This window comes from Podarcis bocagei (assembly GCF_964188305.1).
Source record: "Podarcis bocagei genome assembly, chromosome: 13".
Classification (NCBI taxonomy): domain Eukaryota; kingdom Metazoa; phylum Chordata; class Lepidosauria; order Squamata; family Lacertidae; genus Podarcis; species Podarcis bocagei.
In genome coordinates, this window is record NC_138138.1 from 8,889,458 (window position 1) to 8,913,176 (window position 23,719).

The 23,719-nt window shown below is 42.2% G+C and overlaps 1 long non-coding RNA gene across 2 annotated transcripts; it reads left to right on the top strand.

The window, feature by feature from the left end:
• Window positions 1-828: 828 nt before the first annotated feature.
• LOC308571448 lies at window positions 829-20,379 on the top strand. Of its 2 annotated transcripts, XR_014001443.1 has the most exons (5): window positions 829-932; window positions 6,159-6,345; window positions 7,672-7,902; window positions 8,917-8,989; window positions 19,523-20,379. It is a non-coding gene; the product is annotated as an uncharacterized lncRNA (long non-coding RNA). The 2 variants fall into 2 exon arrangements; XR_014001444.1 differs by lacking the exons at window positions 8,917-8,989; window positions 19,523-20,379 and adding an exon at window positions 11,458-11,915.
• Window positions 20,380-23,719: the final 3,340 nt, after the last annotated feature.

Here is a 23,719-nt window from a genome sequence, read left to right on the forward strand (position 1 = left end):
GTTTGCTGCCACATAATATGGGAAATAGCTTTGAGAAGTGACTTGAATTCTCTGGTTTAAATCTAAAGCCCAGTCATTCCACCATACTGATACATTTCGTAAAATATTTATTGCCACCCTGAAACTGTTCAGACATTGGTCTCCCTCCTTATATATAAATTTTCATTTGGATTCAAAATGTGGAGGCAAGGATTGAAATACCCCAAAGTCATATCTGAAGGAGGAAGAGGGGGGAGGGAAGCACAGGAAAACTGGAAGGTAATATTATCATACAAATCAGACTGCGTTTACCCGAGAGCTTCAGAAAATATCTCAGGGGAAAGCAAGGTAAAAAAGCGGTTTGCATTGTTTCATGACTGTAAACTTTCAGAAAAATAAATATGATTTAAGATATTTCTAGCATCGAGAAAGGCTGTTCTGTTTCTCAGCAGGGGTTCTGAACGTTGGGTTTGGGTTTGCTTGTTTTTCAGTGGCTCAGAGGGAAGATAATTAGAATGAAAGAGCTGGAACTTCAGAAAAAAAATTGAACAGCAGTTGTCAAACTTTTGAAGCTGCCATCACACACAGACAGTTAGAGAAAGAAAATTGTCAGCTAAGATTCCATGAGGTTTAAAAAGAAAAATTCTCCCAGGCAAGACTAAGAGAGAGGGGTTGGGGAGGGAGGGAGGGAAGGAGAGAGAGAGAGAGAGACAGACAGAGAGAGAGAGAGAGAGAGAGAGAGAGAGAGAGAGAGAGACTTTCCTGTCAGGATCCAGGCTGTGTCCAGATGGGGGCACTATCTTGCTAACAAGTCATTCAAATCTCATTTTTCTCTATGTGCACAATTGGCATAAGAAGATCGTCACATTCTCACTTTTCACCCACCACATTCATTGCTATTCTGCTGCTTGTCGTCGAAAACACTGGGTGGAACTTGGCTGAAAATGTCCAAGGTAAATTTATTCTTTGTCACTCCCCTCAAATACTCGCCCTTCCTCCCCTGGTTATTTTACAGGATTCTATGCATAATCCTATGCATATTTAGTTAGAAATAACTCCTGCCATTGCCACTAGGACTTGCTTCATAGGGCGGATGCCTAGGATTGCAGCCCTATGGCACATTCCTATGCATGTCTAACTGTGTTCCACTAGGTTGAATGGGACTTACTCCCAGTTGAGTGAGAATAGAACTGCAGCCTTAGTTGGGTAAAAAGGAAGAATTTCATCTTACTTCTCCTGCCACACCAGCAGTTAATTCACCCGTCGCTTACTCCCAAGTAAGCACACATAAGATTACAGTCTGAAAACATTCTTCTGATGATTCACTTACCTGTTTTATTTTATCAGATAAAGGATGGAATACCAAATCGCTTCATGGATTTCATTTGGGGAATACACAGGTATTAAAAATGTACAGGCTCTGCCTCATACAACTAGAGGAAATAGTTGTTGGCTTCAAAAGTATGGAGCAGCAACCTTCAAGGTTAACATGAGTCAACAGTGTGATGCAGCAGCAGCAAAAAAAAGGGCTAATGCTATTCTAGGCTGCATCAACAGAAGTATAGTGTCCAGATCAAGGGAAGTAATAGTCCCACTCTATTCTGCCTTGGTCAGATCACACCTGGACTATTGTGTCCAATTCTGGGTACCACAATTTAGGAAGGATGTTGACAAGCTGGAATGTGTGCAGAGGAGGGCAACTAAGATGATCAAGGGTCCAGAAGCCAAGTCTTATGAGGAACGGTTGAAGGAGCTGGGTGTGTTTAACCTGGAAAAGAGGAGACTGAGAGGAGATATGATAGCCATCTTCACATATCTCAAGGGTTGTGACATGGAGCATGCTTGTTTCTTCCTGGAGGGTAGGACTCAAACCAATGTTTTCGAGTTACAAGAAAAGTGATTCCGACTGGACATCAGGGAAAACTTTCTGGCAGTAGGAGCTGTTTGACAGTGGAACAGTCTCACTCGGGAGGTTGTGGGCTCTCCTTCCTTGGAGGTTTTCAAGCAGAGGTTGGATGGCCACCTGCAATGGATGTTTTTGAGTTCCTGCATTGCAGGGGGTTGGACTAGATGAATCTTGGGATCAATTCCAAATCTACAATTCTATGACTCTATGAGTGAATAGTGGTTGCTCATCCTTCCCTTCTGGCTCCTCTCTGCAGCTCAGAGTTTATTTGAGGTAAAGTGATGTCACTTGATTCAGTTCCCTTTTTCCTGCCATCTGGCTTGAAATCACACTGGTGATCCTTTGTATGGATTATGTTATGATGATGATGATGATGATGATGATGATGATGATGATGATTTATTCAGTTTAAATACCACCCTTTATCAAAAGATCTCAGGGTGGCATACAGAATCAACAACATGCTTTACAGGGCATAACGATACAAACATAAAACACAGCATAGTAATTGACAGCATCATAATAAAAGCAATTCTAACAAGACACACACCTTCCACCTTTAACCTTTAATGGTGGAAGGAACCAACTGGGGAAGCACCAACAGAAGAAGACTCAGAGCCCAGGGAGTGGTGGTGGGACAATAATGAGTGGTTAGAGGGAGAAGAGGGAGCAGACCAAGAGGAGGAGATGTCAGAAGCTGAAGAGGTACCAGGGCTTAGTGAACTGGGACAGGCTGTGGCAGAGAGAAGTAAAGAATCAGAGGTAGAACCTGAAGTTGGAACAGGAAAGCAGGATGAGGGAGACCAAGAAGCAGAGATGAGTCAGGATGGTGAAGAATCTTGGGTGTCTCCCTCATCCTGCTCTCCTGCTTCAGCTTCAGCTCCCTCAACTGTTCTTCATAAGGCTTGGTTTCCAGACCAAGCAGTTCAGAAGCAGCCCCCCAGCACCACCTTCTGAGATCAGACTAGCAGGGAGGACTAAAACCAGTTCCATCCCAGCAAGTTGTCCCAGAATGGTACTCTGTTGTTAACAAGAGCTGTTAACAAGGATGCAGATTCCCAACCTAGCTCCAAGTTGAAGTTACCAGCTGCAGCAGCTAAATCCAAATCGAAAACCAGATTGAAAGGAATCTAGATAATTATTTTCTTGGTTTTCTTAATGTGGGGTTCATGAAGCAATATAATAGATGGCTTCAGTCTTGCAAGAGTCTTCCAGACATAGTAAAGCTGGTTCCTTTTCCCCACCCATTTTTCAGTCTCGGGACAGATATCATTTGGTGACAGAACAGGCAGTGATGATAAGGATGACTTTTTAACACCCACTTGAATCACACACTGAAAGCTTGTCATAAGACTCCCGCATGAATCTAGCTAAGTATAAAAAGTGCCTCTTCAGTGGCTCGTTGAAACAGATGGAATTACGCCTACTACTGCATGATTAAATTATTATGCATAATGATGCTAATGATATTATGCCCCATCTCCAAGCAATCTAAGTCAGCCCAGAATGTTTTTCCTTTTCTACATCTCTAAAAGAGGTGCCGCCATACGAATCCAACTGTATGAAGAAAAGCATATATATATATATATATATATATATATATATATATATATATATATATATATATTTTCATTCATTTATCTACCGACACAGGCCATTGACATGCTGCTTTTTAACCAAGTGGTCCACACAATGACCAACAATAACTGAGAGCAGAACAATGAAAATATTAAAATACAGGGTGAGTCCTTTAAAAGAGGGCCCCGTGGAGTACACGTGTTCCATGGGGCCTCTTTTAAAAGACTCACCCTGTGTGAATTGTTGTTTAGTCGTGTCCGACTCTTCGTGACCCCATGGACCAGAGCACGCCAGGCACTCCTGTCTTCTACTGCCTCCCGCAGTTTGGTCAAACTCATGCTGGTAGCTTCAAGAACACTGTCCCACCATCTTGTCCTCTGTCGTCCCCTTCTCCTTGTGCCCTCAATCTTTCCCAACATCAGGGTCTTTTCCTTTTTTCCTTCTTCTTTTTTTTATTAGTTTACAATATCAAGCACCAATAAAACAAGAGAGAAAAAACACATGATAAACAAAATCAAAAGAAAAACACATCAAAAATATAGCAGGTAAAGAAAGAGAAAATAGAGAAGACCACATTACAAAATAAAAGACTAAACAACACCACAATAATTGACTTCCCTTCATCTCGGTTTTGGACTATGTTACAAAAGGTTTTCTTGCTGCAGTTTCACTTTCTTAATCTCTTTACGTCACAGGCTCTATATCACGCCTACTGTGATTTTTAATTTTTTTACATCTGTTTCTATATATGTCATAAATTTATTCCATTCATTATTAAACTTTGTACCTTTTTGGTTTCTAATTTTTTGTGTCATTTTTGCCAGTTCTATGTATTCAAATAGTTTAATTTGCCAATCTTTTACAGCTGGGGTTTTTGGTGTCTTCCAATTTTGGGCTATTAGAATTCTAGCAGCTACTGTTGCATATTGGAATAATATTTGGTCTTCCTTTTTAATTTCTTCTCCAATTATCCCCAAAAGGAAGGCCTCGGGTTTTTTTGTAAAGATATATTTGAATATATATTTTTACTTCATTGTAAACAAGTTCCCAAAACTTCTTAATTACCTCACATGTCCACCACATGTGGTAGAAGTTGCCTTCCTTAATTTTACATTTCCAGCATATTTTGTCTCCAGTTTTATACATTTTTTCCAATTTTACAGGTGTGATGTACCACCTGTACATCATTTTTTCCATATTCTCTCTAAGTGTTGTGCAAGCTGAAAATTTCATACCTTTAATCCAAAGTTTCTTCCAACTATCAAATTCTATATTGTATCCAAAATCTATCGCCCATTTCAACATTACTTCTTTTACTTCTTCATCTTTAGTGTCCCATTCTAGCAACTGGTTGTACATTTTGGATAGGAGTTTTGATTTACTTTCCAATATTTCTATCTGGAATCTGGATTTTTTTTCATTTATCCCAATCTTTTTGTCTTCAGTCCATAAAGCGTTAATTTGATGAAATTGGATCCAACCTGTTAGCTTATTTTTTATCTCTTCATATGGTCTAATCTTCCATCCTTTTTCTGTTTTTACTAGCAGATCTTCATAAGTCCATCTTTCACCTTTAATATTTGTTTTTTTGTTGTTGTTAGGATGTCAATTGGCGATAACCACCAGGGAGTGCTTCTTTCCAGTAGTTTTTTATTTCTCTCCCATACTTCCAGCAGTGGCCCTCTGATAATATGATTGGAGAATCCTTTGTGGACCTTTTCCTTATTGTGCCACAAATATGTGTGCCAGCCGAATCTGACATTGAAACCTTCCAAGTCCAACAGGTCTGTGTTCTTTATAATGATCCATTCTTTGATCCAACAAAGGCATGAGGCTTCGAAATAAAGTTTCAAATTTGGGACCGCAAATCCTCCCCTATCTCTTTGGTCTGTGAGTAATTTAAATCTAATTCTCGGCCTTTTTCCTTGCCAAATAAATTTGGAGAGCACTTTCTGCCAATCTTTAAATATTGAGGTTCCCCTGATTATCGGTATATTTTGAAATAGAAGCAGCAGTTTTGGCAGTAAGCTCATTTTAATTGCCGCCATTCTTCCCGACCAGGAGATAACATCAGGGTCTTTTCCAAGGAGTCTTCTCTTCTCATGAGGTGGCCAAAGTATTGGAGCCTCAGCTTCAGGATCTGTCCTTCCAGTGAGCACTCAGGGCTGATTTCCTTCAGAATGGAGAGGTTTGATCTTCTTGCAGTCCATGGGACTCTCAAGAGTCTCCTCCAGCACCATAATTCAAAAGCATCCATTCTTCGGCCATCAGCCTTCTTTATGGTCCAGCTCTCACTTCCATACATCACTACTGGGAAAACCATAGCTTTAACTATACGAACCTTTGTTGGCATTATGAATTAGAACACTTAAATCAACATTATTGCACAAAGGAAAAAAGAGAGCAGTTAAGCAGGATCATAAAGGAAGAGCACAGAACTAGCAGAAAAAAACTCAACTCAGGAAGTTCTAGTGACTTTTACCTCTTTAGAAAATAACAACTGTTCTTCTAAAAAGGTCAATAGCATGGATCTGATAAGCTGCTTTGTGCAGGGAATTCCAGAAAATAGGGTCATCACCACAAAGGCATGCTTTCTAGAAGATTACCTTGCTTCCATGTCTCCATATACATACATGATCCCAGGGAACAAGACATACTGTGAGAAACTAATGCATGGTTTCATTCTGTACTTCAGATCCTAACCAGGGATACAGCAAAAAAGCATGTGTGGTGGTGATGAAGATTTTGTGTTGTGTCTGCAATGCCCTAAGCATCTGCTGAATCTTTTCTACAGCAACGTTCCAAAATTTAAGATACATTTGGAAGGTTCAGATGAGATGTTGGATTTTCAAGAGAAGAAGAGAAGTTAAAGTTTCAATATGGTGAATATTCCTCCATATATATATATATATATATATATATGCTTTCGTAGATTTTCACGGGTACAGGAATGCAGGTTTTGGTGTCTTCGGGTGTCTTCCCGTGTAAGAGTTGGGGTGTCTAGGCGACGTTTCGACGATAGAGATAGAGAAACGCCCTCACAACATGAACAAGCGTGACGATACGTCCCGCCTGCCAGACATCTGGAAAATAGCCCTCCCCACAAAAACCGACACCAGAACCAGAGGCACACAGAACGCCATCTCCAATCAACCACACCAGACCCAAACCCAGACCCTCTCCACAGATAAATTACAGACACCATCCAGTAGCCAAACCATAGTGGCACCTCCGGATGCTGCACCCCCCTGCAATCCCTACACAGATCTGGCTGGCACAGGGCACAAAACCACAGCTCGCCCCTATACACGAAGCCAAGCCAGAGCACAACTAAGTGCAGTACAGCCATCTTCTCAGAAAAAACTCTTCACAAGGTCAAGAGGTCAAGACACGAAAGCTTTAGCAACTAATCCACACCTAATGACCCTCCTAAGTGGTACTCAGAATATCACTCAAGAAATCACTCAAGATATCCCTCAAGTAATTAATGAACAAAAGAAGAAAAGACACACTAACCTGGGAACTTCCTCTCTGCCCAGAACGTTGGAGGCTATACACCACACCCCCTCAACAGTATTTATAGGAACTCAAACACTGAGATCCTGCTCTGTTCCAGTAACAAGAAGCCGAAAGCACCAGCCTGAAGATGACGAGTGAGACCTCGTCGAAACGTCGCCTAGACACCCCAACTCTTACACGGGAAGACACCCGAAGACACCAAAACCTGCATATATATATATATATATATATATATATATATATATATATTGTGTGTGTGTGTGTGTGTGTGTTTATATTTTCCAGATCTGATCCTGGCAACCATCTTTCTATAAAGATTCTCCTCCCTCTGCTTTTCTCCATGTATCATCCATGACAAGACCAAGCCTATACAACTGGTTACACTCTAAGACCACAGTGCAGCTCACCATTCATATAGGTAGTCTGTAACCCATATGTTTTTTATAACCCCAAATAGGCAACAAAAGCAGATTTATAGTTCAGCCCAAACCATGTCTATTAGAAATTTAGCCCTGTTGAATTCATTTAACCTGATTGTTGTTGCCATCCATCTGTCTTGGGAGACCTTTGGGTATGAAGTCAAACTGTTCAAAGGTTACGGTGCCTGCTGTGGCTGTACAGACTGATATGTTCTCACCTCAACTCTCTTTGGCATATTTCTCTCTCTGCTGTTCTCTTATGCCTTCAAGGAGCAACGGACATCTGTTCAACCTGGCACTCCAAGTCAAAAATGTGGAAGGTCCTCATCCAATGGATGTTGTTTTCAGATAATGCAGCCTTGACCACACACTTCGAGGAAGCTCTGCAGAGACTCATCAACTGTCTTGCCCAATCCTCCAGGGAGTTCGGCCTTAACAACAGTCTGACAATGACCAATATCCTGGGTCTGGATGTCACCAGCCCTCCATGCATCAGCATAGGTGAACACATGCATGAGGTGGTAGAGGTTTTTGTCTACCTGGGTTCCACTATAACCAGCAACCTCTCCATCGATGCTGTGCTGGACAAACGTATTGGCAAGGTAGCTATGGCAATGGCTCGCCTTGCCAAAGGAGGATGGGAGTATGTGATGTTAACGTCCAATACCAAGATGAAGGTCTACCAGGCTTGCGTGTTGAGCATGTGGCCTTATGGAAGTGAGTCTGGGTGATTCAAAACTTATACAGGTCTGAGCTAGGCCCAATGAGGTTAATATGCCTGTGCTTTCTCTGTGATTCACCTAGCTTTTATTAGGCACCATTTGGGTGAACTTTTTCTCTTCGCACAGATTAATAGTTACTCAGGAAACAGTTGCATTTGGATTGTGTGCCATAAAACTTTCAGATTTTTGCTAGCACAGGCATAATTGTTTAAATGTTCTTGCTGTGATAGCACAATAAGTACTTCCAACTAAAACCCCATTGGGCTGTGCCCTGATTTTGTGCAACTTCTGTTCATTTCAGTGGGGCTTAGGCACGACAACGATCCTCTGTATACTTCCCCTCCTCCAAATTCACAGGCCAATGCATTACGAAAATAATATAGACTAATAATATGAAGAAAACATTGGTTTCTTAAAGACATTTCTCTAAGCAAGGATATTCAAGCTTTTTTATCTTCCCAACATTGGAATGTAAACACAATGTGAAATGAGATTATAAATTTCAGAACAGGTTATTACCATTAGGGTTGTATTGATCACTAGTTATAAAATTGCTATATTACACATTATAAAACTTTTTATATATATCCCAGGGAAATATTGCATTAAAACTCTAATAAATTGCAACAGTTTAATCACTTGGCAAATTATTTGACCCCTTCAGCTCCAATTATGCCCTTTCACGGTACTTGCATCATAAAAATTCAGATGGCTTATAGGGGGGTTGGTTTGGGAATAGAATAATTTATGCTACAGCCACTTTTATCTAATAATTCTATTTTTTCTTCCTTAGGTAAGTTCAATTTTTTAATCTTTCATGATATCACTTACTGCTACAGCTCTCTGTTGCCAGTTGGTGAATTAATGTAAGTACTTCATTTTCAGATAGCATCGTATTTCATAACTCCCAACTTTATTATAGTTTTCTTGACTTAATTATAAATCATTTCAATACCCATTTAGAAAATATGAGCATCCCTGAGATTGCACTTCTGTTTCTAGTCTAGTTTTACAGCACTGCATTCATTAGTTTTAATTAAATATTTATCGAATTTTCCATGTGAAAGAAACAAATAAACACACAATAAACTGAGAGTGGTACATGAGTAGAGAATTGCCACATTACTCAAAGGTAGAAAGTGATCACATTAGCAACATGTGAAGCGTCAAGCAGAAACAGGACCTGCATGCAGATAAATTGCTGGGTCAAGAATCTTTAATATGCAACAGGGTACTATGCATAGAAGTAAACATTTCAGCCGTCAACAGCTATGAGCATGATTCCAGTTCTAGATTGGAAGCTAAACATCCAGTACCCAGCATAGGTTGGATACAGATACAAAATGTGTAGATGTGCATCTGAGAAAATAATAGCCGACAGCACTGCACAGTATTTGCCTTCCTAATAACATCATGGCAGTTGGGAAGGCAGATTTGTTGCCATACCTGGGTTCTTGAACCGATCACTTCCCTGAGAGCGAAATCTGCTGGTGAGTGTCAACAAGTCTGCAGCCAAAGCAGCATCTTTGAGGAACAAGGAGGAGCTATCAGCATGCTCAGCAAAACCCCAAGGTTTGCAGATGTGCAAAAGAGTTTAGGTCTAAACAGCAACCTTGGAAAGGACCCAGTTGTCAGGGACTGGGCAGAGGAGAAATAGCGGAGACCGCCTATCCTGAAGGAGCATCTCCACCCTCATCATTCTGCCCAGACATTGAGGTCCAGCACCAAGGGCCTTATGGCAGTTGCTTCTGTGAGAAGCGAAGCTACAGGGAACCAGACAGAGGGCCTTCTCGGTAGTGGCACCCACCCTGTGGAATGCCCTCCCATCAGATGTCAAAGACATAAACAACTATCAGACTTTTAGAAGACATTTGAAGGCAGCGAACCAGAGCAGCGCACGGAAACGCCGTTTACCTTCCCACCAGAACGGTACCTATTTATCTAATTGCACTTTGACGTGCTTTCGAACTGCTAGGTTGGCAGAAGCTGGGACCGAGCAATAGGAGCTCACCCCGTCACGTGGATTCAAACTGCCGACCTTCTGATCGGCAAGTCCTAGGCTCTGTGGTTTAACCCACAGTGCCACCCGCGTCCCTCTTTAGGGAAGCTTATAATATTTGATGAATCATTGTATTTTAATATTCTGCTGGAAGCTGCCCAGAGTGGCTGGGAAAACCCAGCCAGATGGGTGGGGTATAAACTAATAATAATAATAATAATAATAATAATAATAATAATAATAATAACAACAACAACAACAACAACAACAACCCAGCCTGACCCATCCAGGGAAGAAGACAGTTCAGAATTACAACAGGGGTTTAAGGCAGGTCATAGCTCAGAGGAAGATGAGAGGGAAAGCTGGGAAATAATGGGAGAGGAGGAGGCAGAGCCAGAGCAGCTGGCTGACACGTTATCACTAGAAAGCATTCCAGACCCCCCATCTCCCAGAACCCGGCAAGCCTTAAAAGTAGGAGAGCAAAGAGCTTAGAGACAGATAGCCTTAAGTGGCAACCGTAGAGGTGGTGGTGGTATTGGCGAATGAGGAAGTGGGAGAGAAGGGGGGGTGGAGATTTACTCAGGACAATGCCATTATTCCAACAGGCTGCATTCCCAAGCCTCTCTCTGTAAATATTGAATAAGAAGCAGATGGTAAGGATGGAGGCACCTTTAGTTGAGCACGTTGTAGAACACCATCATGCAGATACAGATCTACTCTACTCTACACAGTCGTATGGGTTAATCAGAAAAAAGCTGGGATGAGGAGAGATTACGGTACGTCAAATTACTGCACCAACAAGAAACCAGACTGATTTATCTGTTTAAACCTCTGCACCCCTGGGGTCTAAATACTGAATTAGATTTTAATTGTTTTCTTTAAGTTTTCTGTCAAGATGGCTACTGTTTGTATGTTCTTTGCCAGGCATAGGCAAGCTCCAGCCCTCCATATGTTTTGGAACTACAATTCCCATCATCCCTAGCTAACAGGAACAGTGGTCAGGGATGATGGGAACTGTAGTCTCAAAACATCTGGAGGGCCGGAGTTTGCCTATGCCTGTTCTTTGCTATATTTCGGAGACTGTACCTTTACATTTCCTGTAATTCTATGTGATTCATTGCATCTGTTGAGAGCCTTTATAATTCCACTAGGATTTTGCCAACAGCACCAGTTTACTACACTTTTTAGTGACAGCTGATCCATGAACATTTGATGTACCTTTGAGGTCTATTAATTTGGTATGTATTTATTATTGGTTGGTTAACATGCAGGCCTGTCATTTCTTTCACTGGACTCTATTTGAATGTAATGGTTTTCATTTCATATTATTGCTAGCTGATGAAGATTTATCATTGAAACAGTTCATTATCCTGGAAGAAGGGTACTGTCTGCTGCTGCTGTGCTCAGAGCACCCTATTGCGATGTTTGGAGCACCCATCATCTCACGTTTGTAGGATATTGACTGTGGAAAGGCATTCTGCCTCCATTTCAGTGATCTTTGACAGTGACTTACCACTCCTACCATTCCTGTTCATGGAACATTTATTCGATTCTTATTAGTTTGTGACTCCATGCACATATTATATGTCTTCTGTTTATGAATTTTGAAACAGTACAGTGTTATAAAAATATATCGTCAGTATATTATTAGCCGCCGTGTTGCTTGTTGTTGTTCAGAGTGTTCTGTTTTTCAACACAGGGGATTTTCTTTGGTGCATAACTTTGTACCAGTGGGTACTGAGCATGCTTAATGGCAATGGAATGTGGATATCAGGGACCTACAGAGTATAGCATCTAGTGGAGGCCGGGGTGCTGTCACGAATGGGCAGGAGAATGGGGAGGAGGAAGGGGATTCCGACAAGGGGTGTAGCCGCAACTGGGACCTACTGGGGTAAACTGGGGATGGGAAAGGAGAGGCTGGGGTGGCAGAAAGCACTCACAGGATGACAGAGGACAGCGAGGGGATGGGGATCAGTGCGAGGGACCAGAAGAGCAGGACTGCTCATCAGAGCCAGAGAGAGGCTCCCCGTCTCCACAAACTAGGCGGGCTCTGAGGCATAGGGAGCAGTGGGAGGTACGCTCTGGGAGACTGCGGCAGGCAAGGGCCCACAACCCAGGTGGGGCTTTCTGCAATCAACATGCAAGGTATAAAAGGGAAAGCCAAGTTGAGGTGCTGTGTCTGCTCAACTGCCCGTGTTGATGGACCTTCGCTTGGATGCTCCAGAACCTCTAAGAGATTGTGCTTCCTGGCTGTTGAACTTTGGACTTGACATACTGCATATGAAGAAGGAGTTTGGATTTGATATCCCACTTTATCAGTACCCTAAGGAGTTGGGTGGTGCTATGGGTTAAACCACAGAGCCTAGGACTTGCCGATCAGAAGGTGAGCGGTTCGAATCCCCACGACGGGGTGAGTTCCCGTTGCTTGGTCCCTGCTCCTGCCAACCTAGCAGTTTGAAAGCATGAAGTGCAAGTAGATAAAGAGGTACTGCTCCGATGGGAAGGTAAACAGCATTTCCGTGTGTTGCTCTGGTTCGCTAGAAGCGACTTAGTCATGCTGGCCACATGACCCGGAAGCTGTACGCCGACTCCCTCGGCCAGTAAAGCGAGATGAGCGCCGCAACCCCAGAGTTATCTGCAACTGGACCTAACAGTCAGGGGTCCCTTTACCTTTTAAGGAGTCTCAAAGCGGCCAACAATCTCCTTTCCCTTCCTCCCCCACAACAAACACTCTGTGAGATGAGTGAGGCTGAGAGACTTCAGAGAAGTGTGACTAGCCCAAGGTCACCCAGCAGCTGCATGTGGAGGAGCAGGGAAGCGAACCCTGTTCACCAGATTACAAATCCACCGCTCTGAACCACTACACCATGCTGGCACTTGCCGCCGGGTAGGCTGGGGGTTCAGGACACGTGTGACAAAGCTCTTTAACCTGACAAGAAGCTGTTGCTTTCCACCTGGCAAGGTTTTGGGAGGGCTCTTACATTGGCCCCAGGATTTGCACCTCTTCTTCCTATCAGGATTCAGCACAGGGGCTGCCAACAGGTTGTGTCATCAAAACTCATGAAAGAGATTGCAGCTGACGGGATTACTGGCCCCTTCCCACTGCCCAACAATGTTTTGTGTTTTCCCTGAGGATGGGTGATGTTCCTAGAGATTCCACTCTTTGTTCTGACACCAGTGTCAATGACAGTTTCTGTACGATGATAGATGATGAAGGCAGTGAGTCTAGAGATGAAAATGGATATTAAGCCAGAATATATTGCCATTTGACACAGATCTTTCAAAGAAGTACCGATGTTACAGATGAATACAGCTGGGACTTATCTTTATATATTATGTACAAGGCCAAGCCAAAATCCTTGTACTGGTTTTGTTTTTTTTAATGAACATCTTTGACAGCACTCTGTCAAAAGGTTCAGTTATTTGATGGGTGTTGGGGGCAAAGTGAAGCAGGGAAGTCTTCCCCAGTTTGGATTAAGCTCTGATCCAAGGAAGAGTTCAAGGTTTGTAATGCTCACCTTTTATTTGATGTGAGCATTATGAATCCAGAGACTCATATCTTTGGCAACGGAAGCCTTAGCAACATTACAACAACCCCCCCCCCCCAGTTTGCTACCTGAGACGTTTTCACTACAGAAGTCAGAGATTAAATCTAGGACACTATAACAAATAATGCATAAACCACAGTTTCTCTAAGTTGTACCACCCGTCTGTGATCAAACAAAACAGCCCACCAGGTACTTGATATCCCCCCTCCCACATTTCTGCTATGATTACAGAAACATGTGGGTTGCCTTGCACATGGGAGACAGTAATGTACATGGTTTGTGGTACTGTGCTTTGTTGGTCACAAGTTATGCAAACCTGTTGTCGAATGAGCTCTCCAGATTCATTTCCCCACCTTTTGCACAAGTTACTCCATTTCTCTAGTTTCCTTTTTCTCCATAGTTCATATTGAGATTCCTTCAGATGATTTACACAATTGCAAATTGAAGCTAATTTTATTTATCCAACTATGTGTTTCTGTAATGCCATAATTTCTTCAATAATCAATGATACAATTACAGTTGCTTGTTTGTATAATAACCACAGCTCTCATTTACTTTCTTATAACCTATAACACTTGCACGACTTTGTGCGTAATGTTTTTATATTGAGCTTTTTTATTCTAGAACCAGTTATATTTATACTAACACTTTAATGAGTCTTTTTCATTGCAGTACCTTCCAAGTGTTTCTTGTACTACGATATTTTATGCATTTGTATTCTATGCCAGATATCTAAAGAAGGAGTAGGTTGTCTCTTCCAATATTTAGCTATCAATATCCGGGTGACTGCCAACATATTCCCAACCATTCTTTTCTGTTATTATTATGTAGTGCCGTATTCTGTCTCCCTGATGATACAACTGCTCTGTGTAATTTTACAAATTTTATGGATCACATCATTCCAGAATATTTTTTGGAATGTACCCAATATGCTAAAAGTTTGCATAATTTCATTCAGATCGCCAATTAAATGTCCAAGTCTGTGAGAGTAAGTTCCATTGCACTAAATGGGGACTAATTTCTGAGTATCTCAACACAGAACTGCCCTGTTAGGATTCTCACTTAACTGGGAATAAACTCAACAGAACCCAGTGTTTTTTTTCTAAAAAAAAATAAAATGTTTAGGGGTACTCTTATATTCTTACTTATATTGAAATACTGCCCCTCAATGAGGCCAAATGTAGATTCACAAAGTGTTTAGGGTTATGCATCCCTCTGCGTCCCCCCAGAAAAAAAGCACTGACAGAACCCAATTAAATTCAGTGGGACTTACTTCTGAGTAGACATGCACAGGGAAGAGACACAGCCATAGAGTCAGAGGGGAGGAGTTGTGAGCGGGAGCCGTTTCCTGCGTTTTAGCCCCTGCTCAGCTGTCCCGGCTGCCGTGCCACGCCCCCTGGCAGCCAACCAATTGGGCGGAGGCTTGGGGGCGGGGTTTAGCCGCTCAAATGCGGCCGCGGCAGTGCTGCCCTCTCATTGCGCTGCTGGGTTGCGTCGGTTTCCCCGGTGACATCAGGGGGAGCTTACAGTTGTATTTGCATCAACAGGCTCCTCCTACTGGTGGTTAACCCTTGATAGACTCACCCCTTCCTGAGGGGGTGGAGACACGCTCTGTTGTTTTATCCAATGCCTAAGACAATACCACTCACATGCTGTAATCAATAAAGCTGTGGCCTTTTTTAACCCATTAAGCTAATATAACCCATTAACCTTTTTTAACCCATTAACCTAATATACAGATCGTGAAGCTGAGGCTCCAATACTTTGGCCACCTCATGAGAAGAGAAGACTCCCTGATGTTGGGAAAGATGGAGGGCCCAAGGAGAAGGGGACGACAGAGGACGAGATGGTTGGACAGTGTTCTCGAAGCTACCAGCATGAGTTTGACCATATACATATACTGCATTCTTGTGTCTTTCTTATCCTCAAGCGGGTAGCGGGTCCTCGACTCACAATAATCTTTGCATGCAGAAGGTCTTTGGTTCTATTCCTTGCATATGCAGCTGAAGCTGTGAATATCCCCATCTGTATCCCTGGAGAGCCACTTCCAATCAGGGCACAGACAAGGCTGAGCTAGACGAACCAACGGGATAAGGCAGCTTCCCATTTTCATATGATTGCACTGTTTGTGAACTTATACATTTTTGCAACTTACGTGGTGTACAATACCTTAAATCAGTAGCGTTCAAACTTTTCAGACCCTTGACACACTTTTAGCCCAAACATGCTTTTGGGCTTACTACACACACACACACACAGACTTTTTGTGGTTCTGTTTTTATCTGTAAACTGCCTTGCATTCTGTCAGAAGAAAAAAGGGGGAATAGTACTACTACTACTAACGTACTACTACTACTAACAACAGCTTATGCTCCTGCAGGGCCGCATCTCTCTCAACTTGTATTGCTTGAGATTCAACAACAACCTCCTCCTTTGTCTTCTCCTCAACTTGCCCTGTCAGGGCACATTCCTGGGTCAGTTGCTGAGCAGGTTCTATATCAGTGGTCACTGTTTGACCGAAATTATCAATTGCCGTAGTCATCAAATCCATCTTCGCATGAAGCTGCTCCAACAAAGCACTTGTCCTGCACAAAGCAGACACTAAGGTTTCCTGTGTCAACATTCTTATCCAAGGTCAGAGTCTGTTTCTCACGCTCTCTAATCTCTACAGCTGTAGAGTTCCCCAGGTCCACTCCAACAACAGTTCAAAAGCTCCCTCTAGAGTAAACAATTTCTATTTGTATCCATCCTTTTACAAGCAGATCCAGCAACAAAATTACTTTCGTTTTTCAAATCTTTGTTCCTTTTTAGTGCAAAAGGAAACATTGGAGTCAATATGTTTCTCTTATTTAACTATCTGTCAACACGCGTTATTATTCAGTCAATGAACTTTCCCCAAACGTCTATCTTTGACAGCCCGTTCCCAGGTTCAAGACGATAGAAATTTATCTTTCTTTACTCCCTCTCCTGCAGGCTTGAACAATTTAAGATTTCCACCCTCTTCTTCTGCTTCCAAGGGGGGGTTGTAGTTTTAACCTATGGAAATTTAGTCCTTTACAGATGACTTTCCAGACTTTAGCTTGCGATGTCTTTGCTTCAAGCTGTTTACAAAAGCGGAAGGCGGACTTCCTGTTTAGACCTTCCCGCTCCGGTGCCAAATTACGAAGTTTAGTAATCCAATTTTCCGTTCTACTCACGGGTACTTGTTTAGAGTCCAATTGTCCACAGGAAAAAAGTCAGCGCTCTCCGACAACAGCAATGTGGCTTCGCTCCATGAAAAGAGCAGTCGATTCGAAGCACCGCGCCGCTCACCCCACGTCGCTCCAGATCCCTGTAGCCGGGTTTCCCTGCGAGTAGGGGAGGCGCTAAAGGTGCCAGCCGGATCCCAGGTCCACAGGCTTCTCCCTCCTGTGGTTTTTGATGGGTCTCCGCCTTGCCGTGGTGGTCCAGACCCTGATTTTCACGGAGCGTGTTCCTCCAGATCAGAGGAAGCCCTCCATTGCCGGTGGCGCTAACTCGGAAGTCCCCTGTAGTGTTCCTGTTTTTACCCACCTTGGATCAGGCCATGACCCACACACAACAACAACAACAACAACAACAACAACAACAACAACATTTCTACCCCGCCCATCTGGCTGGGTTTCCCCAGCCACTCTGGGCGACTTACAGCACATAAAAAAATGTAAAACATTAGATTTCCCAATACAGGGTTGCCTTCAGGTGTCTTCTAGAAGTCAGATAGTTCTTTATTTCCTTAACATCTGATGGGAGGGCGTTACACAGTTGAAGACCAATGCCTTAAATATAAGATCATATATATATATATATATATATATATATATATATATATATATATATATATATATATAAATTCCTTAGCTGCAACATCAATATAATATTTTGAACATTCTCATACTCCACCTATTGTGTATGTTAGATTGCAAGGCATTTTGAGAATTCCAGTTAATTAATATACTTTTGAATTTTGTAAGTGAGCTAATATGCCACCTTATCTTAGAATTCTTATAAGGAAGCTTTTTATACATAAAATCTCAGATACTGAGAGAGTGAGTCAGATTGTCACATTTAGTTAAATTTACCAGTTTGAAGAAAACATATATCCATGTTAATCTTTTTTATAGCCATACGTCCTAGCTTGCCAAAAAGAATTTATTAAAGGAATGAGCAGAAGGGGTGAGACTTCTGGACCTAAGGGCATTTTAACTGTGCCCCAAGTCTCCATTTATTGAATCCCTAATTGCATTAGGTTGAACTATTGGATTCTCTCCTTTTATTCCACATCCATTCATTTAGCAGTGCTGGAACTCCTTGTTGACCCCTTGCCCAGTGAGAGCTAAAATGGTCAGACCATTGAACCATGGCAGTTAACATTTCTGCCTAATTTTAGGTATGGCCATTCCATCATCTTTTATTTTCAGCTGAGTAGCTTTAAATGTAAATCTGAAAACCTCCCCGTTAGAAACAAGTTTGCTAATATTACCTTGCAGAATTTCCCCGGTTTCGGCTGGGGAGAGCAGGATACAAATAAAAGATTATTATTATTATTATTATTATTATTATTATTATTATTATTATTATTATTATTATCCTTGGTGGAATTTTTAATGATATTGACAAAAATAGAAATAAAATTCCTGCAAAGACATTCATTTTATCTGTACTCAAGCCAGTGCCATTTCTCCTGTGACCATTTGTGTGACCAGGTGGCGACAACCCCAGCTCCCAGGGATCATAAGGAAGGAATAAAGACTCTAACGTTATATATGGAATTAAAATTAGACCACAACTTTATTGAACTTCCAAATGTAGGAAGACCTTGGCTTAGGCCTTGGCATGTAAGGCCTATTCTGCTCTGGTCAGACCTCACCTGGAGTACTGTGTCCAGTTCTGGGCACCACAGTTCAAGAAGGACACTGGAACGTGTCTAGAGGAGGGCAACCAAAATGGTCAAAGGCCTGGAAACGACGCCTTATGAGGAACGGCTAAGGGAGCTGGGCATGTTTAGCCTGGAGAAGAGGAGGTTAAGGGGTGATATGATAGCCATGTTCAAATATATAAAAGGATGTCACATAGAGGAGGGAGAAAGGTTGTTTTCTGCTGCTCCAGAGAAGCGGACACGGAGCAATGGATCCAAACTACAAGAAAGAAGATTCCACCTAAACATTAGGAAGAACTTCCTGACAGTAAGAGCTGTTCGACAGTGGAATTTGCTGCCAAGGAGTGTGGTGGAGTCTCCTACTTTGGAGGTCTTTAAGCAGATGCTTGACAACCATATGTCAGGAGTGCTCTGATGGTGTTTCCTGCTTGGCAGGGGGTTGGACTCGATGGCCCTTGTGGTCTCTTCCAACTCTATGATTCTATGATCTATGATTCTATGTATCCCTCCCAGCCCCCCAGCCATGGCAACTGGGGCTCCCCAGGGTAAATGGGATATGGACGTGCTCTGCGAGACGTAAGTGTAGCAATCAGCCCAGACCAGACCTTATCCCCACACACAGGGTAGTTCACTGACAACCTTTCAGTGCATGGTCAGTGACACACATTACACTGGGAAACTTTATTTATTTATTTATTCATTTTCTGTTGCATGAGATTTTTCAACAGTTCTTATATGTTCTTTCAATGCTGATTTCAAATCTGAAATCGATTTTCGTGTACATGCTATAGTTATCTTTCAATTTCTGACTTTTGCCAATATGTCATATTTACACTGGGGATAAGTGGACACTGACACGTTGATCTACCCTAACCACATGGTAATTATTGTTTTGCAAACTTATTTTTTCTTTATTTTTATAGTTTTGTAACCTAAATATTTGCATTTTTTTCAGATCGGACCATGGCTTCTTCAAGTAGACAAAAATGTGTAAACAAGCCTGATGCCTTTTGTTATGTATGCGGCTGCTACGCATTTCCTTGTAAAAGACGCAATATAACGGCATTTGTGAGGCGTGCCTATAAAAGCTGTTTTGAAATTCCCCTGGGCGACTAAGACAAGAAATGGGCTCCGCATATTGTTTGTCATAATTGTGAGTAAATGCTTAGAGACTGGACAAAAGGAAAACGGAAGAGTATGCCTTTTGGGGTTCCCATGGTTTGGCGAGAACCCAAGGATCACACAAGTGATTGCTATATGGGACTCGCCCCACCTCCCAGCAATGAAACTTGACTACTGGGGCTGGGTGTGAACCTCCCAAAATTAACACTGAGAGGCAGACCAGTCGCTGTTTGCCAGTAAGTTCCCTGTGAATTGTAGCACCACGCGCGATCCCGCAAAGGGCACCCACAATGTAAAGTGTGAGTGCTCATTCTTCACACCCAACTTAGCTTTGTTAATCGGTAAATCAAAGTTAATAAGTAAAATCCAACAATCTCTGCACTCTTGGTGTAACAGACCCACCTTCTCTTCAGAAGCGCCCCCTCCCCCATGCACCCAAAATATACTCCAGAGGGTGGGACAGGTTTTTCCGTACAATATTTCATATGATGTTCCTTAAACAGCAAGCACTGCTTATGCTCCATTTTTCTTCCTCTATTAGAAATAACACACTTATTTTTATTTCCAACTGTTGACCTATAGAAAATCCTAGAATTTCCCATTTTGATGAATCTAATATGCCAATCTTATACCGAATTCTTGCAGTTTGTATGTTAGGTTATTAACTGACCCTTTGTTATTTTCTAATGTGAAAACATTGTCTGCACATGTGCTTTTACACATATCTATGTTATGCTTCTGTGGATTTGGTGTGTGTGTGTGTTTGAAAATTGTAATAATAGTCCTAGATAAAGGAAGATAAACACATTTAAAATACAGTAACATAGTAATGTTAGTACTTTATTTTTATTTTTGCATTTTTGACATTTGTGTCATTGCAAAAAATAATGAATGAGTAGCTGTGAGACTGAATTAAGCAGGAAGAATTTGTTCTTTTAGCTGCTCGCTTTAAAATGTCAACTTATTAGGACATTTTATGGAAGACAAACACATGATATCCCCCGTTTTAATGTTCTGGCAGTAACAGGGCTAGTGGCAGCATGTATTAGTGCAATGTGTCACTTCGTTTACCATATGGAAGAAGAGGAAAAGAAAGCAGGTACGCTGATCAAAACCGAAGACTTGCTGTGATAGCGAAACACATTTCAGGGAGAACTAAGCCAGCAGTCAGCATCGGCTGAATAATTTTAGTTTCTTTACTGTGTCTATTTCTGCACCCAAATGTGTATGTGATAGACCATGGGTAGGCAAACTAAGGCCCTGGGGCTGGATACGGCCCAATTGCCTTCTAAATCCGGCCTGCGGATGGTCCGGGAATCAGCGTGTTTTTATATGAGCAGAATGTGTTCCTTTATTTTAAATGCATCTCTGGGTTATTTGTGGGGCATAGGAATTTGTTCATTTGCCCCCCCCCTCAAAATATAGTCCAGCCCCCCACAAGGTCTAAGGGACAGTGGACCGGCCTCCTGCTGAAAAAATTTGCTGATCCCTGTGATAGGCAATCCCAGAAACACGTCACAATATTATGATATGTGCCAACTAGGAGGGTGTTCAAACTGTGGCTTGATGATGGAGTCCGGCACATTCTGCTGCGCCACACTGGACTCCTGTGCGTAGCTCACTGTCAGCGTCCTTCAGCAGAGTCTCCGCAGCGGTAGAAAACTGTTGCAATGTGTGTGTAATAAATCAGACTGTACGCAGGCTTGTTGCTTATCTCCAACAGTCTTTAATCGTGTAGCAAAACATCTTAAATCATCCCGGCGAAATAGCACACATCTTTCGCCTCTCGGTAAAACGAAAAAAGAATCACACACAGAGAAACCACTCCCGTATGTGAACATAACCACGCCTCAGAATGTGAGACGTCACTCAGAACTGTTTAACCCTGTAAGTTCTGATTCTCTTCACACAAACAACTCCATCAAACAAATTCGGTGAATACATGAGCACATGCCCAGAACTGGTGCTTTGATTGACAGTGTGTTTGGTGACCCCACCTTTGGCACTCATGTTAAGGGGTCCTGCATGCATATAGGCAAAGGGTTCTTCCATGCTAGGAGGAACCCTGGCTTATCTCGGGTTCAGGGGCTTGACTATGTCTGTATGTGTTCACCAAATGTTACTGGGGATTGTTTGAATAGCCCTTAGATTTCCCTCTCAACTTACGATAATGAACAGGGAGAATTTGATGGTCTTTGATGAGGCGACTGAGACTCCTGGCTGAACTAGAAATAGTGCAAAAGACATGTGAAGTGTCCACTGGCAATTAAACAATAATAATTAGATTCTGAATATGATTGATGCAACAGGATAAGGAGTGCTCAGTCCATTTCCTGTGTATCTCCCAGCTGTCCTGCTGTTTTTCTCCCAGTGAGGAAGGATTATAGGTTAACGTACGTTTCCTCTTTTGAGGAAAAAGACAATTTATGGGAGATTCTCGTGATTGGGTTAAGCAGCTTCTGATCAAACTCAAGAGTCTGTACAGGTGTATTAAAGCAAAAAAAAAAAAAGTGGAGGACGAAAGAGAGAAACTGTTGAGAAATATCTCCTTTATTGTGTCTGATTTGGCCCACAGAATAATTTGGCTTCATTCAACAATAAATGTAGGCCTCAGACTTTAGACTACGAATGTCTAAATTGCTCTTTAGCAACACTTGGGTTTAATAGTGTGCAGTCTACAAGAAAGTCAAATCCCTTAAGTCCTCTGAACAGCATTAAAGCAGAATTTACGTGCTGCTTTCTCCAGGCAGTTGAAGTCCTTCCTAATCATGTATTAATCAATACAAATTTAGCTAATCTGGCTAAAGAAGGTTGCAAGATAATAACCTGGGGTTCTTGTGACTAGCAAAGTACTGTCCACGTGCTCTTGCTGCTGCTTTCAGTTTTGATTGCAATGAAGAGAATGGCACAATAAGTGAAATTAAATAAGTCACAATTTTATCAAAGAGGCCAATAAACATGTAGAAACTTTTAGTAATTGCAATAACAGTTCTTTGGCCAGTGACGAAGGAGAGCCAATGTCATTATGTCCCTGGTTGTCCCACTGATTCTCCCCAGGAGCCACATCAACACAGCCATGCTGTATCTCAGAGCCAAGGGAGCTCATCTAGCTGTCCTAACCTACCCTTCCTGCTCCATGTCTTTCCTCTAAATGAGTCTTCCTCCACCACTGACCTCCTGACGAGATGTGACGAAGAAGAAAGCCAATCAATTATGCAAATTCAAAGGTGGCCCACACCACCCCAGTCCCTTCTCCTAGGGAAGGAAACAAACTAAGCCCCTCTAGCAGACACTCCAAGTGTTTCTGTTTTCCTGGGACAGTCCTAGATTTACAGAAGCCGTCGCAGTTTTGATCCTGGAATGCCCCACTTTTCCTTAGGACATCCCTGTTTTCATCAGAGAAATGTTGGAGGTTATGGACAGTCCTGTTTTTCTAGAAAAAGAGGTGCCAGAACTCACCATGAATACCTCTTTCATTCTCTCAGAATGGTAATGGCATCTACCTGAGAGGTGTCAGAATTGAGTTCCCCGAGTTCCTGCTGGAAAAAAAAGCCCTGGTTTTGGAGTTATGTGACCCCCAAGCCAAGGAGATAAGTAACTATACAACCTTTAGAAAACATTTGAAGGCAGCCCTGTATAGGGAAGTTTTTAAAATGTTTTATTATGCTTTTATATATGTTGGAAGATGGCCAGAGTGGCTGGGGCAACCAAGTCAGATAAATAAAACATAATAATAACAATAACGATAGTAGCGATAGTAATAGAATAGGATGCCCTTATTTTCATCGGAGAAATGTTGGAGCGTATGGACTAGGCCAGGGGTCAGCAAACTTTTTCAGCAGGGGGCACATATTGCGGTGAGACCCTGTGTTGTGGGTGGGTACAATTGGTAAACCACAACACCCGATTGGTAGGTCCCTCGTAGCTGGGTGCAATCTGGACAATGGGATGAAGTCCAAATGGTTTGAGGAACCTATTTATGCCCATGCACGTGACCCAGAGCTTCCTCTTTCAGCACGTGCATTCGGAA